Source organism: Pieris napi, chromosome 19, assembly GCF_905475465.1.
Source record: "Pieris napi chromosome 19, ilPieNapi1.2, whole genome shotgun sequence".
Classification (NCBI taxonomy): Eukaryota; Metazoa; Arthropoda; class Insecta; order Lepidoptera; family Pieridae; genus Pieris; species Pieris napi.
The window spans coordinates 8,520,270-8,540,090 of NC_062252.1; positions in this window are offsets into that span (position 1 = coordinate 8,520,270).

The window sequence follows — 19,821 nt, forward strand, 5'->3', positions numbered from 1 at the left end:
CGCTCCAAAACGTGCGAGAAACTCTCTACATGTCAATGGGCCGTTAATTAAGCAAATATGTTTTATTTATTTTTTTAACGTTAGTACTACATAGCAGTGTTGGCCTGCTTCAGCGTGCGAATGTCATCCCTAAGGTCGTAGGTCCAATGCCCGGCTGTACACCTTTCTTTCTTTCTATGTGCGCATTTAACATTCGCTCGAACGGTGAAGGAAAACATCGTGAGGTAACCGGCTAGCCTTATACCGAAAAAGTCGACGGTGTCAGGCACTGGAGGCTCACCGGCCTATTGGACAAATGATCATGAAACAGATACAGAAATCTGAGGCCCAGATGTAAAGGTTGTAGCGCCGTTGATTCATTTTATTTTAAGTGCACAGTTGCTAATTAAATATTTAAATTGGCGCCTTGTGGTGCCGGTGACTTCAGAGCTGGTACACTCCTCCTGGAAATCTTTTACGCCAAACTTTTTAAAATTATTTTTTGTTTTATTAATCATAATCTACTATATAAAAATAAGTCGGGTTTTCCTTCCTGACGCTATAACTCCAGAACGCACGAACCGATTTCCACTGTTTTGCATTCGTTGGAAAGGTCTCGGGCTCCGTGAGGTTTATAGCAAAGAAAATTCAGGAAAAATTTCAACAGAAAAGCGGGATCACCAAACTAAATGTTACATAAAACGAAGCCATCTGGTGGCGAAACGGAGTTCGCCGAGTTTGCTAGTTAATGTATAATAAAGTTGAAGACTGTTTTTTTAATTGGACGTACTAATCTCAGGAATTACTATGACAATGATAATTAGCAATTGCTGATTACATTCATGGAATATTCACAGTGCTAGGTAAATACCAGACAATTTGTTGTACTGTAAAATAATCTCACGTAAAAAATCACAAAATCAATAATAGCGGTGACTTTTTTTTAACGGGGTTTGTTATTTCGAGATATCTTATCTTAATATATATAAATTACGTGTCACGTTGTTTGTCCGCTATGGACTCCTAAACTACCGAACCGATTTCAATCAAATTTTCACACCGTGTGTATTCACATCTCAATTTATACCCGCAATATTATTTTATTGCAAAATATTTGTTTATTATTTGATAGCCAATTCTTACAGATGGCGCTGTGTTGAAAGTACCAACGTTTCACATAAGCTACATTTCAATGGCCCACCAAAAAAGCATGGTGGTCCCCATGACTGGTGTTCTCCTACCGTTTCCCTTGAATAGTTTGCTACTAAGTAATATAATAAAAACCTTAACGACAGCAACGCTTGGCCGGTCTGCTAGTTGTTAATATATTATAATGTAAATTAGTAGTAATTAAAATTTTATATTACAGATAGAACACAGAAGCCGATATAATCCTGTTTCATACAATTTGTCCAAACTGTATCTCCGTAGTAAAAAATAAAAATTCCTTTACAAAGGTTGAGTTTATTACTTGCTGTAAAGTAAGGGCGTCAGTGTTTTGCGCAATATCCTTGGCGGAAGTTATTTCGAGACAAAGGGATGGGATAACATGCACTTTGCTCTATAATAATACACGTATTATATAAATCGAGGGTGGTTTTTGTTTATCACTTTGTTTTTTGGTTGCATTGGATATGGAAGAATAGTGATTTATTAGTAAGTAGGGGTGGTGAGAAGCGGTTTAGTAAATTATTTTTGAGGTTATACTTCTTTATGCGCGTTATGAAAAATTGATGAGAGTGAAATTTTAGCACCGTGACCCAAAATTAACAGAATGAAGTTGCCCATGGAAGACATAATTTAAAAACATCATTCGAATAATATAGAATATATGTTACACTTAATGTAAGAGAATAATAATAAATATTTATTTATATAAATTTTCAAATGTAAACTGAACTTTATTGACTATAATGAATCCTTTTCCAGTCTTTGATTATTTAATTGTAATTAATTATTTGCATGCAATCAAAAACAATTTTTAATAATGCCAAAGAAGTATAACTTCTTACGCGCGTACATAAGTACACGCACCCTTTTTTTGTTTCAGTTAGTATAAAAAAGTAATAGAACTATAAAATGAAAGATTGTTTGGAGAGTTCAAAGGTTATTGTTATTAATTAATTCAAATTATATAAAGCATATTTTCATCATAAGTTTTAATTAAATTTTCGCGGTTCACGCAAACAGTTCTTTCAAAATAGGTACACTAACTAGATTAAAATGTGTTTTTATATTAAAACAACTTTACGACTAAATCTTATAAATTTCGCGTGAATTGCTTTGGGGTTAACTGTTATTAAACTAAAAAAGAATATAGTAAGACACATTCACAGGTTTTAATTCGTCAATTACATTTATAATAAATAATACATATTATTAAATTAAAAATTTCAGTTAAACACGAAAATTTACTTAACTATCCTAAACGCTAAGAAAATTTCTTCACTCATTTTCTCCTAATTTTCCTCGAGTTTGTCCCTGAGAGCGATCTGGAATAGAAATACGTTGTTTAAACAACTCCGTGATCTACGTTGATCTCACTTCTTATTTGGTCATTCAAATTCGTTTGACGTGTTTAATTAAAGAATGTCACTAGTTTTAGAAAAACTTATTTCATTTTGTGTATTTTTAAGTATTCTAATCAAACTTAAATTAATTTAAGTAGCTATGATAATTATTACCAACCTTCGAAGGGATAACTCAAAGTCAACTATCTGATCGGTACTGGACAGCTCTCTTAAATTACTCCTCGTCATTCCAGCTTCCTTTGGGCGGCCAAGTTTCATTTTGCCATGAGGATTCCAGTCGAGGGCTTGCTTGGCAATGTGACTTGGATCCCTATGGAGGGTATGGCCCACCCATTTCCACTTTCGGTGTTTTATAGACCTGTCAATTGGCACCTCATTGCATAGCACTCATAGCTGATGATTAGAGATTGTCACGGGCCAGAATATTCTAAGGATTTGACGAAGCAGTTCACGAAGACCTGGGGCTGTTGTGCTCTTTGTAACTTTCCACCTTTTGCAACCATTCAGCACCACGGTCTTTATGTTGGATCGGAAGATTTGAGCTTGATTTTGAATTGAAAGGATGGCACTTTATGCACCACCACTATGTGGAACCAGCTGACCACTGAAGTATTTCCGAACCAATTTGACTTAGGGTCCTTCAAGAAAAGAGCGTATCAATTCTTAAAAGGCCGGCAGCGCACTTGCGAGCCTTCTGGCAGTGCGAGTGTCCATGGTGGTGGTGCGGTATCACTTAATAACATCAGGTGAGCTTTCTGCCCGTCTGCCTTCTGTAACATAAAAAAAAAAATTTGTAAAAAAATGATATTACATTATTTCCAAATAACTAATCTATAATGGTTTACAATTCGTATGTTATTTTAATCTGATACTAAAGTAAAATATTTTAATTTTCATACTATCCTTAGCTTATAGGGCAGAAATACGATTTTTGCCCTATAAGCTATTGGATAGTAGCGGGCATAGCAGCCGTGCTTGTCTGTGTTTTACCGTACATAGACTGAAAAATCCATTCGAGCAAAGCTGGGATTCACACAGTTTCAGAGTTGACACCCACGCCTAAGCACTACCAAAATTTATACAACAAAATAATAATAGAAACTATTCCTTGCTTCAATTTACTTAATAAGAAAATTGAATCCGGTCTAACGAGAATAATGAAAACTTCTCAGCTTCAGTACTAAATTAATTTACTACTAGTTTGTTTAAATCGCGTTTTATCTAGAACACAGTTGCTTTTGGATAAAACTTTGAGAGATAAATCCTCAGTTATCCTTACATATTATGAAGAGATGCCGTTTCTGTATGAACACGATAAAAACAAAAATTACAAAATGGACTTTTGTAAAGTACAAAGTGTGATTCTTGAGGAGCATTTAGGAGGTTTTGTGTTTTTTATAGAACAGCCCTGCGATTCTGTAACTCACTTCACGAACTCACACAGCGGTTTTCGCATCGGCGGTCGCTCTCAAATCAGTCGTGAAGCAGTCATTTTATGATTTGGCATTCTGAAAAGGTGGGAGCTTGTAGTTTATTGTTTATCAGAATGCCAAATCATAAAATGACTGCTTCACGACTGATTTGAGAGCGACCGCCGATGCGAAAACCGCTGTGTGAGTTCGTGAAGTGAGTTACAGAATCGCAGGGCTGGAGGCAAAAGTGTGATACCGCCGCCATAGACACTCTTAATGCCAGAAGGCTCGCGAGTGCGTTACCGGCCTTTTAAGCATTAGTACGCTCTTTTCTTGAAGGATCCTAAGTCGAATTGGTTCGGAAAAACTTCAGTTGAAGGGGTTAACATGTAGGGGGATGAAAAATAGATGTCCGATTCGCAGACCGATATGCACACAAAATTTCACGATAATCGGTCGAGCCATTTCGGAGGAGTTTAATTACAAACACCGTGACCCAAGAATTTTAAATATTAGATTTTGTTATTGTTGGTAAATAACACTTAATCTTTTTTTTTAATTAACTGAAAATTTCTAGTTTCTCGCAACCAAAATCATGTTCATAATTCGACATTAAATGGCAATTTTGTTGCCCGAATGTAACTATGCGTGGTAAATTGCCACGGAAAAGTGATTAAATGTTAATTCTACGTTTTAATTAGCTATGAAAATTGGTCAAGCGCGATTCGAATATTATACTCGATGAGTGAAACATTTTAGTTTTCAAAATGCAGTTTAGTAACTGGCTCTGTTGATAATATCTAAAATAAAATAAAATAAAATAAAATATGTTTATTATGGAACATAAGATACATGTATCACTTATTCCACGTCATTAAATTTCAATTTTCTAAAAGGCCAGCCCTGCGATTCTGTAACTCACTTTTCGAACTCACACAGCGGTTTTCGCATCGGCGGTCGCTCTTAATACATCGTCGCATTCGATGGAACCACTGAGAAAAGCAGTGGGCCCATTCTTTCTTAGGGGTCTCTTCTATGGCATTTTCGTACGCTTTCACCGCATCTTCAGGGCTCGTTAAGTGAATATCTCGAATTTTATCTTCAGTAGTCGCTGTTAAAGGACGTCCCTCACGCGGATCATCATTGAGATTGCTACGTCCACGCTTAAACTCGTTAAACCAATTGTAAATAGTGGCACGAGATGGGGCTTCATTAAGAAATGCTAATCGCAGCCTATCATAGCTTTGTTGTTGAGTAAGCCCACAACGAAAGTCATAATAAATTATAAATAATAAAAAAAAAGACTGAAAATTTTCTCGCGTAAGGTTCATTTTCACATCTAACAAGAGTTTTAGATTTGCCGCCAATTCACAAAAACAAATAACAAATGAATGCAATATACATTAGGTTAACAAAGAGTTCTAAAATTGAAATTCAAAAAAAGTTTTCATTAGCAATGTTTCTAACTGGCCAGTTCTAAGCATTTTCAGTGTTTCCAACGTACGTACATTATTACCTCCAAAAAAGTCAAATCGGTAGAAGTACATGTTTGAAATAGTTATCTATCTTTCTATTCTGTGAAAGTTGGGCACATAAATAGTTATAAATATAGTGTTTTGATGTGTTTGTCAGTATATCTGTCAATTTAGAACGTCCACTGTGCACAGTGTTTCCGGCTCATTCAAGTGTAACGGATGTCAAAAAACGAAAACTGAAATGCGCGTAACAAGATAGAAACAAAGACTTAGATATCTGGAAGAGTTCCTTCAGTATAAGTGTACGAAACAACGCTGTTCTGCTCGCAGGTTTAAAAGCTTTATAAGCGCGATAGCCTTAGGTTGTGTAACAGGACAGTTTTAACAGTTTTTTTTTTATAGAACAATGGGCAAACGGGTAGGAGGTTCACCTGATGTTAAGGGAGCCCATGGACTCCAGAGGGCTCCCGAGTGAGTTGCCGGCCTTTTGTCTCTCTTTAAGTCAGCGCAGTTTTTGCCGATGCTCATGTATTTATCATGTCATTGGGTTTTATGTGATTCATTAGAAAACCTAACTGAAAATCCCATATCATATCAATGGTAGCCAATAATCAAATAGCTATAGAATTTATCTCAAATCAAATCGTATTATAATAATTCCATATATAGACCAGAGCCTTTAAAAATAATAAAAAGTTAAAAAAAAATAATAGTAGGATGAAACCCATTGGGAAAGGAGGAGCATATTATAAAAATTATCGGAAAAATTGTTTCCGGGCGATCTGAGGTCGGGAAGGGGAAGGGGGTGAGTTTTTAAGGGTAAAAAACTAAAAGTCCTATGGTAAAAAGTCAAATGACAAAGTTGTAGATAAAAGATCTAAAACTTTTGTATCTTTTTAAGAAAAAAACTTTTGGAATCTGCCCTGCGATTCTGTAACTCACTTCTCGAACTCACACAGCGGTTTTCGCATTGGCGGTCGCTCTCAAATTAGTCGTGAAGCAGTCATTTTATGATTTGGCATTTTGATAAACAATAAACTACAAGCTCCCACCTTTTCAGAATGCCAAATCATAAAATGACTGCTTCACGACTGATTTGAGAGCGACCGCCGATGCGAAAACCGCTGTGTGAGTTCGAAAAGTGAGTTACAGAATCGCAGGGCTGCATAGCAAGGTAAATACTATCTTTATTATAATCGGTATCAATTTTTGTAATATTCTCCTCCTTTTCCAATGGTTTTCATCCTACTATTTTTTTTTTCAAAAATTATCGACCCTAGTCTGATATAGCTTATCGTATCCAGTAACCTAACTCATTGTATGAATGAATAAAATTGCAATAGCTTTCCGTGTCCGAAGTTCACCCTACAGAAACAGAGTAAAAGGATGCCTCAAATTCCTCTGATACTGACATTTGACCAGTCATACGTTCACAAAGGTAATGCGTATTTAAGTTACTTTTTTTTAAATCATCTTGTTTCGTGTTAATATGAATAAGCGTTGGGTTTCGTCTAATAATGTTAATGTGGTATTCTCTCCAACGCTTAATTATTTATTACACGCTTTATATTAGCTTCACCTGTATGTATGTATGTAACCACTTTAAACGGACAGATTTTATTCAAATTTTGCGCACCTGTCAAAGATCGATGACAATGCAATAATCCGAAAAAAAAAATTAACCAAAAAATAAAAAATAAATAATAGTTTAAAAAAACTAAAAAAACACGCTTTTAAAGCACATCAAACTAAAAAGTGAAAAATATTTCCTAATTTAGGCTGAAAATGGTAATGAACAAAAAATACTGGTATTATTGTGAAAAAGCGTGGGTTGCTCTATAGACGAAAAATATGGCACAGAGCGCCCTGAATGAGACTGAGACTTTTTAGTTTAATGTGCTTTAAAAGCGTGTTTTTTATTTTTTTTAAACTATTATTTATTTTATTATATGTATATGTCACCGTAAAATTGTAAACCCCGTTAGATTGTAATCGATCTCGCGAGATTGTGAACTGTCGAAAGATTGTGAACCTCTACGTACTGCTTACAATTTAACGTATTATTATTTGGTAGACTTTTCACTTCGATAGATTATTCCTATTCTATTTTCATAGGCGAGCCGGTCATCTCGCTTTCGCTACGTTCTTGTTGCAGTGAGTGACGCATTTCACTATCTTACTGCAGAAATCTTCCATCAATCCTGAAGCTTCTTAATATTTCAGGTAAATGCTGGATAGTTACCTTTATATTGATTTGTTGCTATGTCGCACCTGAGAGCTCCAAAAACGGGACATTCTATAATGAAATGCATCACTGTCTGACTTGTTTCCATGATATTTAAAAAGTTATTTCTATTCGCTGGCAAAGAGAGGAAACCATCTTGTTTATACAGAACCGGGGGCAAACGGGCAGGAGACTTACCTGCGTTGGTGTTATGGAGTTGTCAAGGACCTCGAAACAATAGGGTTTCGAAGTTGGGACACAAGAAGCACTAAATAGGTTGCAATGGAGATATATACTTAAGGAGGCTAAGGCCCACAAGGGCTGTATTCATGATGATGATGACTGCGAAATGTAAGTAAAGTGTTTAGGTAAGCTAAAATAGTTGATCAAAACTTCAACAAGTAACTGAAGGGATGCTTGAATGAACTGACTAGACAGTGTTAGACTGTTTTCATAGGTATATGGCAATTCTAAATAAAGAAATAACAGATTTATTTAATTGAGTAATGGTTATCAAAGGTATACAAATAAGTATCTTAAATCTAATGCATATACTTAATAAAACATATTCTTAAACACGTTTAACATTCCATTTCCTTATTTATTCCACACAATTCTAATCTTTCAATTAATTAAACGGCAACCTAAATTTTTACATTTTACACATACCATACAAAAGCAAATAAAGAAGTATAATTTGTTTAATCGTGTTATCAAAATTATATAGGGAAACAATATTTATAATTAAATATGGTTAGTAAAAATTGTCGAATTTCGTTCTAGGAATCAAGGAATGAAATTGGGGGGGAGAGGGCATTTTAAATTTCGCTCCAGGTTTTTCCAGCTTCCTTTGCAAATTTTGTTTGGATTAGCCACATTTTCTTTTGCGATGGTATCGCCAGTCAAGATCTTTCTTTGCCATGACCTGGATCAGAGCGTATGACTTTCATTTTCTGAATTTCATTGTATTTCAATCCAGTCATTTCCTTCACCCGTCTATCCATATATTTCTATTAACATATCACTCGTAATTATCTTTACAACCCAGCAAGATAACTCATTAATTTTTCTCACAAACCCATTCAAATCATTTATAACCTACATCGCCCAAAAAAATCAAATTATCCCCATTGTTTAGAACCATCAATCATATTTATCTAACCGTAATTTCTTGTGGTCAGCGTTACGCTCCGGAAGATAACATCGTTAGTTATTCGCTCAGTTAAACAATAAATTACGGGGTGTAAACGACCCTTTTAGGTCAAAGTCGAGATCTTAGCTAAACCATTACAATTCTTACATTAATAGATACAACCAAAATCTAAATCTGTTTTTTGAGCTTTATTAAGCTTTGGAGGGTGAGATAAATGAAAAGTACGTAATAGTAATATTAGTTATTTGTTATCAACGACATAAACTTTCAAAATAAGCTACTGTACATACTATCTAACGTAAGCTACTTATCATAAATTGAGTATTAAGAGAGTATTTTTTTTAATAACGTGAAGGGAATTATGTATAAGTGGCTGGGACATATGCACCGAATGGCTGACGACAGAACCCCAAGGTCCTTACTGAACTCACAATCCGGTGGCAAGAGAAAACCTGGTAGACCGAGGCTGAGTTGGTGGGATGGAGTTGTAACGAGCTAGAAACAATAGGGGTTCGAAATTGGACGCGAAAAGGACTGGATAGATTGCGATGGCGAAGTATACTTGGGGCTGTATAACCATTGATAACGATGATGATGATGAAGGGAATTAACCTAACATTAGTTAGGTTACATAAAATAGTAAATAATTAGAAGCGTAAACAAATGTTAGCAATCAACGCACACTTGAAGCTATAATGAGCCCTTTAGTTTTGCCTACAGTCATAAATTGTAATATAACATTCTTCTTTCCGATAATATAGGTTGCTACACTTATATTGTAGTGTCGCTTAGAAGAACCCTTAGTTAGTTTTTTGTTAATCCAGCGTCGCAATCCCACTACCCCTAAAACTATGTTAGTTATAAGCACATGTATTAAACGATTAAAGCCAGTTTCAAACAAAGAGTTTCATTTAACATATATTTGTACATACCTACAGCAACCGCCACCGAACTTAATAATCTTAAATATACATTGACGCATTAATATTTAACAAATTAAATACTAATTAACATTGCAGAGTAACTTCCGAAATCTTACCAGTACACCTAAGTTGAGCAAATCTTTGTTTTATGTGTACAAACATAGGAATAACTAAGCATGCAGTGTATGGCCCCTACTATTAAATATTGGTTCCCTTACTGGTCTTAGTTTGTGAACAAAACGTTTTTATATATTCAAGTATGAACAACACTATAAAAATATATATACATTTAAATATAGGTATTTTTTTTTCTCTACATAAATATAATACATTAATATTGAGTCTTTTAGTTTAAAACGTTTAAAGTGCTAATAAAAACTGTAAAAGTGTGAACTGAAATTATCGTGATTCATGTGCCTTTGTCTAGTTTATGTGTCCTTTTATTTAGTGTCCCTTTCACTGTCTACATATGTTTTAATAGCTTTGTTTTGTTCCATTCTTTTGGTCCAATTAATTATATATCTTATGTAGTTTTGCACTTCTTGCTTATCTATTTTTTTTTCTCTCACAATATTTTAATTGTACTGTATTTCTGTATTAACACAACAAAGTGTAAATAAATAAATAAATTAATTTAATGACAGAAATCACTATTTACGGCTATTAAAATATTCATTAATTTATAGATCCAGTAATATTGGCATATTAATTAAATCACTAGTATTCATGGCTTTACACTTTTCATCCTTATTTGTACATAATTTAGCAACACTCGTAAAATTATTATTGAAAATTTAAAAGGGTTTGTTCTAATTATATTTAACGACCACTATTTAAGCATCGACTTCTTTAAGCTATCGCGAAATATGCTTCGCAGTATTAAGAATATTGATAGCACTAAACCATCATCATGAGCACGCCCTTAACACACAATCACGCAACACAGCTGAATTAGGCATTATTTAGTTAAATGTATTTAATAGTTTTTATTTTTTTTTAAATTTAAACCTTTTTGCACATATTATGTATTGCGTCTTTAACTGTATCTTTTGTTTTTGTTATATATAATTTATGTTAGTTGTAGGATTACGACATAAATAATCTTATTAAAACTTATCATATAGCATAGCAGCTTAAGTGGAGTATAAGCATTTATAGTTCGAGGCACACATTGTTCAAAGTTCTTGGAGTGGCATTCAGCCAAGTTACAGGTTTTTGCTTGCATTGCCGCTAATTTCTGTTTTCATTGTAATAACATACAGTGGAATACAATGTGTATAGTTTAAAGAAACAATGTTTGAATATATTTCGAAGAACTAATTATAAACTGTTAATAGTAATAAATATAAGCTAAGCAAACATTCACGTGAAACTGTGGTCACGATGGCTTGTTTCGTTTGATTTTAATTGGTCGAACGGAAAGACGGATTGAGTCGAGCGTTCGTGATCTAGAGATAATAATATTACTATTCCTTCAAGATAAGAGTGTACCAAATCTTAATAGGTCTGCAACGCACTTGCGAGTGTTTGTGTCCATGGGCGTGTGGTATCACTTAACATCAGGTGAGCCTTCTGCCCGTATGCCCCCTATAATCAACCATCCAATTACTCAAAAACTCTTGCTATTGGAAATTTTTTAGACTGCATTTAAGTTATACCACTGACTACCACTATATACTTATATCACTGGACTGTATGCAAAGTGAACACTATTTCTTATAAATTTAGTCTAAAGTTTTACATAAGTGAGTTTGAGTTACATGTATTTTTAAAAAAAGTTAACGACACATGTTTCACAACAGACTGTCTAAAGTTTTATTTAAATAGTCACGAAAAACGATGTAATAGACGGGATAGCGGGGAATGTTTGGAAAACGGTGGCGGGGAAAAGAAGTGGTAGAATTTGGAGGAGACCTTACTCCGTCGGAGGTCGTATATTAAATATAACGACATGGACTTTATTTTATTTCTTTTATTATACACGTAAACCATCAACAAAAATTAAACAGAGTCTGTTTTCAACCGTACAATCTCGCATCCTTACATTCTTCGGACAAGGTGGAAGGCACTAGAACGTGCGGAATGTCACTTACGCGTTGGACTGACCAAATCAAGTCTGCCGTAGGAGATTCACTCAATCAGTGCAGCACGATGACCTCGAATAGGCAACGATGGCGAAACATCGTGAAGCGCATCAGACCCTTCTGTTACAACTACTTCATAGCGAAAAAATACGAAATAATATAATAATATGGCAGAGTACGAAATTCCACCCGTATCACCTCGACGTCCGCCGTTCCACAACTGAGCGTTTTTCAAGGCAGTTTTTGCCGCGCACCACCACTTTGTGGAACCAGCTGCCCATTGAGGTATTTCCGAACCAATTCGACTTAGGTTCCTTCAAGAAAAGAGCGTACCGATTCCTGAAAGGACGGCAACGCACTCGCGAGCCCTCTGGCATTGAGAGTGTCCATGGGCGGCGGTATCACTTAACATCAGGTGAGCCTCCAGCCCGTTTGCCCCCTGTTTTATAAAAAAAAAAAAAAAAAATAGCGATCACGATCGCTCTGTCAAGTGTACCGGATAGGAAGAAGAACACGTAAACCATAGACAATTATTACAAATTTATCTAATCGTCCCGGGGAACCGGAAAGTAAAAAATTCATCGCAATCTAAGTTAGTTCAATAAATGGAATCAGTTATTTGAATTTGGCACACGCTCGCCTAATCGGATCCTTTACGAAATGTTCGACTTTAAATTAATTTGAAATTTAAATATCGTTATTTTAGGGTAAGTTTATGTAAATTAATGTTTGGTTTGTTGTATAGGTTAGAAATTATTCACCAAAAACATTATAATTCAAAGGGATAATTCTCATTTTTATAAATTATGTTGTACAAGTAAGAACATTTCTTTCACAAGTACCCGAGTTTTAAGGTACTAAAAGAAAGAAATGCTATCGGGATGCTATCGTTGGACCGTAAGGACTGATTTCGCCACATGCAATATAGACATAGACATAGACATAACATTTATTACATACGAAAACACACTCACATAAACACACAAAATAACAATACTCAAAGAAAAAATAAAATAAGACATATCAAATGGGTGTGTTTGTTATTATATTTCTTTGTGTTCTGCAGTATGGACCCCTGTTGGGTAAAGGCCTCCTTTTGAGCTTTCCATTTCGATCTGTTCTTAGCTTCCTCGGTTCCTCCATACATTTCTGCCCAAAAGTACATTTAGTGGACTAACAAAGCTACTAATAAACATATATGGCCGCATACAATATTTACTTACTAACTCAGGTAGGTACTGGTTACATTTAGCTAAGTTTTTCTTCATTTAGAAAAAATACTAACTTCAAGTGAATTATTAACTGAATTTTTAGACTTAAAATTAAATGTACGGACCTGTACTTCTTACCGTGAGTTTGACACGTATTAAGCGGTAACGTCTACTTAAATATAATAAATGTACAATGTCTTACAGCACATCTGGTACGCGCAAAATGAAGATGTTTAACAAATATTTTACGTCGTTTTCAACACTTTATCAAAGTCATAGACTCTGAGAAGAGCAGGCAAGAAATACGGCAGGTTTTTTTTTAATACGATATAGGGTCGATTAAGAAAACAACGTATGGATTCTAAAAGGCCCGCAGCGCGCTTCTGACAAAGTGAATGTCCAATGTCCATGGGCGGCTGTAGCCCCGTTTACCCACTGTTTTGAATAATGTTTAAAGAACTTTATTTCTCATTACAAAAAAAGAATGTATTTTATTTACATGAGAAAGTTAATATGTATACACGAACGAGATACACGTCGCCATCAGCCGTCCCAATTTTAAGGTTCATTCTGATATGTATGTATCTTTAATGCCCTTTTGTATAAAATTCTTTTTCGAGTCAATAATCTGTAAAATGAGTAATAATGATTACTATCGGGGCAAGGGACAACGATCTGTAATTTTGGATTAAACATTTCGATATCATCTTTTGCTTTATGGGCAAGTATTGTATATGTATATATTGTATATATACCTTTATGGATTTAAATGCATTTTGAGAAGTATACTACAAAAATACAACCTCATTATAGACATATAAAATGACGTTTTTGCCAAAATAATGTAAAGAATTTCGGTAATAAGGCTTCTTACACACAAATAGTGAATATTACCAAAATGCTTACAATGACAAAAATAAAAAAAACTGTAATAATTAATCTCTTTGAAAAATTGTTTTGGGCAATTTACTTGTTTATTTAGACTAGTTCTAATTAATGAAAGTGCTTGAAAATTTGACGTGAAACATTTTTAGTCTAAAACACTTAAGTGTTTTTCGTAATTCAGGTGATACTTGAAATGGATTGCATTATATTCATATTTCAATAGCAATCTAAAAGATTTTTACTGACCATGTTTTGTCATTTTGATGAAATATCTGTTATTATAACTGTAAATGATTGGAGAGTTTTTGCACTTTTATAATGTAAAATACAAATAATTATTGAAGCAAGCTCGGTACTGCTAACTTATTAGTTTTATTTATTGATATAAATTCAAAATCATTTATTCATTTAGGTAACACAATGTACACTTAGGAACGTCAATAAAGAAATACATATTAAATGCTTATAATTTTACATTTACTGCCGGTTCTCAAATCATGGGCGTAGAATGGGCGAGAAGAACTGGCAATAAACTCTCCGCCACTCTTTTTAATCGGCAAATTGTAAGGAGCTGCAACCATAACAACATGTTCCACGTGATATCTTTAAGTAATTAAATCTATAATAATAAAAAAAATATATAGACGAAAAAAAAACAAAGATTTATCAGCATACGGTGCGGCATAGTGGAATATGAGCACGCACTTACATTCTCGTGGGAACAACGCAATAGTTAGTGCCTGCGACTTTGGGTGGTTGAAATGAGGATATATTTCGCAGCCTTCATCAAGCGTTTCAAGTGAAACTGGATAGAATAAACTCAGAAAAGAATCCATACATATTACATACTGATTGAGGCCAAACAGACCTGACGACTACAGCGACAATTACTGTAAATGATGCGAAGAGAGAAGGAGTTAATTTATGACTTCAGCAACGCATTTCTTTAAGACGTAAACGAGACAGGGGGGCACTTATTTATCAAATGGGTAGATTAAAGAGAAGAAGGGAGAGACAAAGAGAAGAGCGATTTAGGAGTCATTCACTATATATGTTAGAAAGTCTTTTTGCAGTTTGAATCGATAATTTCACTACGAACCCTTCCAATTACAAGCGAAAACTTCAAATCACTTCAATACGTTTCAATCTCATTGCAACTTTGAAAACATTGAATGAACTAAACAAATCGAATGTATCAAATGTTTCGTTTCAATCTTTTTAAGCTTGTTAGTATTTTTCATCATTAATAAGTTTATTTTTACTTTATGTGAATGAAAATGTATATTTGCCAAATTCAAGTGCTTTTATGAAAAAGGCGACAATGGAGCGGACTATCCGCCAGCCATGTACTCATGCAATGTCGGTTGCTTGCGTATTCCTTTGAGGGAATGGATCTTTTCTTGAAGTTGTATTGGTTTGGAAAAACCTCTACTGGCAGCTGGTTCCACAAGGTGGTGCGCTGCAGAAAGTGTATTCGCAAAGCGCAGTGTTAATAAACGCCAGACGTTGAGGCGAAAAGTGTTATATTGTATTCATTAAGTTTTAAATCGTCTAAGTCACGCAGTATCAGAGTGATAGTGGTCAGTTTCTGGTCCTCATCGTAGCTCCGTCTTGGGACCGCTGCTGTTGTTTCCTAATTTTGTATGTACTTCGCAATTCAACAGCAGTGTGTAGTTGTGTGTGTTGTAGAGTGGTTCCGTCGGTTGTAATTTTAATTAAGCTTTTGACTGACTTTGAATAATGAGCTTTAATCCATACTGTGTTTTTTTATGCATTCTCTTGTTTTTATTGATTGATTGACCAATTAATTATTCATCCAAATATCCTTTATACCATTGAATAACTTATCAACAAAGGTTTTGTTTTATAAATATAAATAAATCAATGATTCTATTAATAAATGTTGGCGCCTTTTTCTTTGTGAGTGAAACCTTTATTAGATTCATATTTTCTTTAGTATTTGTTGGTATTTACTTTTATTAGTTTTATAAATAATAATTGAACAATTTCATTTGTAAATACTAAGAGCTATCCCAGGAATTAAAAGGAGGAAATAATATAAAAACTCTGCTGCGATAAATTATCGCCGTTCTATGTTGTCATCGGTCTGCGTTACATCCGGCTCTAAGCAAGAGACGACATCGTAGTACATTAACTTCTTTACAATATTTTCTTAAAATATCGCAGTATTAACAAGACAATACAAAGATATAACAATAATTTGCTAATGCTAATACTTTATTTAAAAGCTGTGGAATCGGTGGGGTTCTTCCCTGTTTAAAAAAAGAGTATCCTCATGTAATTAAAGAAATAGAGATAGAAAATAAGTAGAATTAGAATGCAAAGATAGATAAAGGTAGAAAAATCAATTATAAATTAATCTATAGTTTAGATATGAATAAATCTGTTTTTTTATTTTAACGGGACAGAAACCGACGCCGTCCAGTAATAATAATAATAACATTTTATTACAAACAAACTTTTTAGATGTGGGCTTCAGATTTGTTTCATGATCATTTGTCAATCTGATAGGCAAGTAGGAGATCAGCATCCTGTGCCTGAAATACGCTGTCGACATTTTAGGTCTAAGGCAAGCCGGTTTTCTCACGATGATTTCCTCCACCGTTCGAGCGAATGTAAAATGCGCAGACAGTACGAAACTCCATTGGTGCACAGCCGGGGATCGAACCTACGACCTCAGGCATGAGGTCGCAGGCTGAAGCCACTAGGCCAGCACTGCTCTTCTTCCAGACAATCTAGTGAAATAATATAAACATTACAATACCGAACTTGAAACTACATTCAACAACTTAATTTAAAAATAAATACAGGGAAAATTACGACGAATATTTTTGATTTTATTCCCCATATTATATAAAAAGACGAGCTTGTTGAAATTGTATATCTGGAGCTTTTTAAAATTATACTACAACCCCAAAAAAATCCCATAAAATTTACGAGGCCAAGGGACTGCAATAATTCTGATATTGCATATCCAGGAACATATGGTGTACCTGCAAGGGTTCCATTTACATTCTATACAAAAACTGTGTAGCCTTTCTACCCTCTGTTGATGTTACCTTACTTTATTCAAACCAACTTTCATAGCTAGCTTCCGCCTGCAGCTTCACCCGAATTTTGACTTTTTTACAATAATCATAATATTTCAGTAAATTTGTATTGCATTGACATATGTCCACTATCAAACGGTGAAAAGGTACACAATAGTATAACTGAAAATTTCATCAACATTACCGTAATGGCTGGAAGTCATCCATTACGGTAATGTTGTTCGCTATACAAGACATTTTCTAGGGAACTGTGGAATCGAGAGATCTCTGGCAGATACGACCTCCAATTGAAACTTCTAAGGAACAAAGGTACAACAAAACATCCATAAAATGATTTCTTTAATGAAGCCTAATATTACTTCTAGTCTATAAAAATGATTAAAGAAGTGGATTCGATCTGAAGCAAAGACTACGATAGGGTTGTAGCGCCACTAGACAATTATTATTGAATATATACCGTATAATGAAGTATGTAAAACATACACTTGTTTCCATTTCCATATCTTTCGTACATGTATCGTTGATTCTTTATGGGTAAGATGATCGTTTTGTGCCTGAGAAATTTTGACTTTTGGTCCTAAGGTTCGATCATGATGAATTGTTGTTTGTGTACTATAATAAGTCCATTAGAGCTAGATAAAAGTTAAAACGCACTATCTACTATACAGGGTGGTCAAACAGTCGTGGATCAAACGCAAATAGGGGATAGATGAGGTCATCAGCAGCAAAAAATTGTTCTACGGGAGGTCTCTCAGCTCAACACACACACACACTACACACAATACACTCAATAAACAACTATAAATAATATGTCTAACGCAAGAACTCATTAGTATCAATCTAGTGTATATTATGAAAAAGATACAGGATGTAGATATTTTAGAATTTTAATAAGAATTAGTAAAAAAGTCTATTTTCTTATAAAAACGCAAAATAAATTATAACTCTGCAGGGGTTGAGCTTAGAGACCTCCCGTAGAATTTTTTTTTGCAGCTGATGACCTCATCTATCCCCTATTTACGTTTGATTCACGAATTTTTGGCCACCCTGTATATGGGTATAGAATTGTCTCTTAATTTACTATTTATGATATCGATTATAGATATATTTAAAAACCTTAGTTCAAAATAATAAAGAGACTTGATTCTCAATCAAAAGCTTTTCTAAATTAACTATTTATAAACTGATTAAAAAGAAACAGTTACACGTGGTGGTTGCGATACAGTATTTATGAGCTATTCGTAGAATGTACCACCCAAGTTGATTAAAATTCTGTTGAATAGACAATTTATATAAACAAGTGCTCACTAACGGCTGCTGGTTTGTGGGAGCATGTTGAAAGAAAATGTATTTAATTAAAGTCACACAAATAAATACAAAAACAAATATTTATAAATTTATGATTTTATAAATTTAATAGTTCATTAATAGTAGAATACTTTATACTTCTTACACATTAAAATACATTTATTAATTATTGAAAAAAGAACGCAATTACTAAAAAAAGAAAACTTTTTATACGAATATGAGTTGATATGGACCACTTGAAGTTGCAAACTTTTTTGTGATGGGGCAAACTTTACATACAACCTTGTAACCCTCTCTTGGCCGTTAAGGGCCAGGGAATCAGGATCAGGGAAAACCGTATTTTCAGAGCCGTGAAAATTTTTGAACATGTAGTGACAGAAAAACCAAAGGTTGGCAGTATATACTATACTTCACCTCACCCTACAAGAACATAGAAGAACACATCGTTTAACGTCTGTAATAAAAACTTTTTCAGTATCAAGTCAAGCCAAATACAAACTACGATCCGTATCACCTCGACGTCCGTCGTTCCACAACTGAGCGTTTTGTAAGTTTTTGCCGCGCTCCACCGCTATGTGGAAACAGCTGTTCACTGAAGTATTTCCGAACCAATTTGACTTATGGTCCTTCAAGAAAAGAGTGTACCAATTCTTGACCGGCAACGCACTTGCGAGCCTTCTGGCAATGTGAGTGTCCATGGGCGGCGGTATCACTTAACATCAGGTGAGCTTTCTGCCCGTTTGCCTCCTATTACATAAATATATTAGGTCCTTACATATGAAATTGGCGTTTTACGTTTTGTCCACTTTGACCTCAAATATTTCCTCTTTGGTTAAGAATTCCAAATCAAAATTTGTACAGCTATTTACTCATGTATTTGTGATTCGATGACCGTCATTCATTTGCTTTGTTCTTCTGTTTTTTTCTGTTTGCTTCACTCATTTTGCAAAATGGAAAACTTAAAGTATCGCATTATTTACGAGTACGAGTTCCGCCGTGGCACTAGTGCTGCGGAAACGACTCGAAGGGTGAATGATGTGTATGGCGGTCATGTTGCAAAAGAAAACACAGTTCGTTTTTGGTTCCAACGTTTTCGTTCTGGAAATTTCGACCTGCAGAACAAGCCCCGTGGACGGCCTGAGACCCAAGTTGATAATGAAGTATTGAAGGCTATTGTGGAAGCGGATCCATCGCAAACCACGTCCGAGTTAGCTGCAGACTGCGGTGTTAGTAATAAAACTGTTTTAATTCACTTGAAGCAAATTGGGAAGATTAAAAAGCTTGAAAGATGGGTACCTCACGAATTGACTGAAGCAAACCGGCAAAAGCGTGTCGACTGCTGCGTTACATTACTGAACCGGCACAATAATGAAGGTATTTTAAACCGAATCATTACCTGTGATGAAAAATGGATTCTTTACGATAATCGGAAGCGCTCAGCACAATGGTTGGATCCTGGCCAGCCAGCCAAATCCTGCCCCAAGCAAAAATTAACCCCAAAAAATTTACTTGTAAGCGTTTGGTAGACTAGTGCCGGTATTGTTCATTGCAGTTTTCTCAAATCT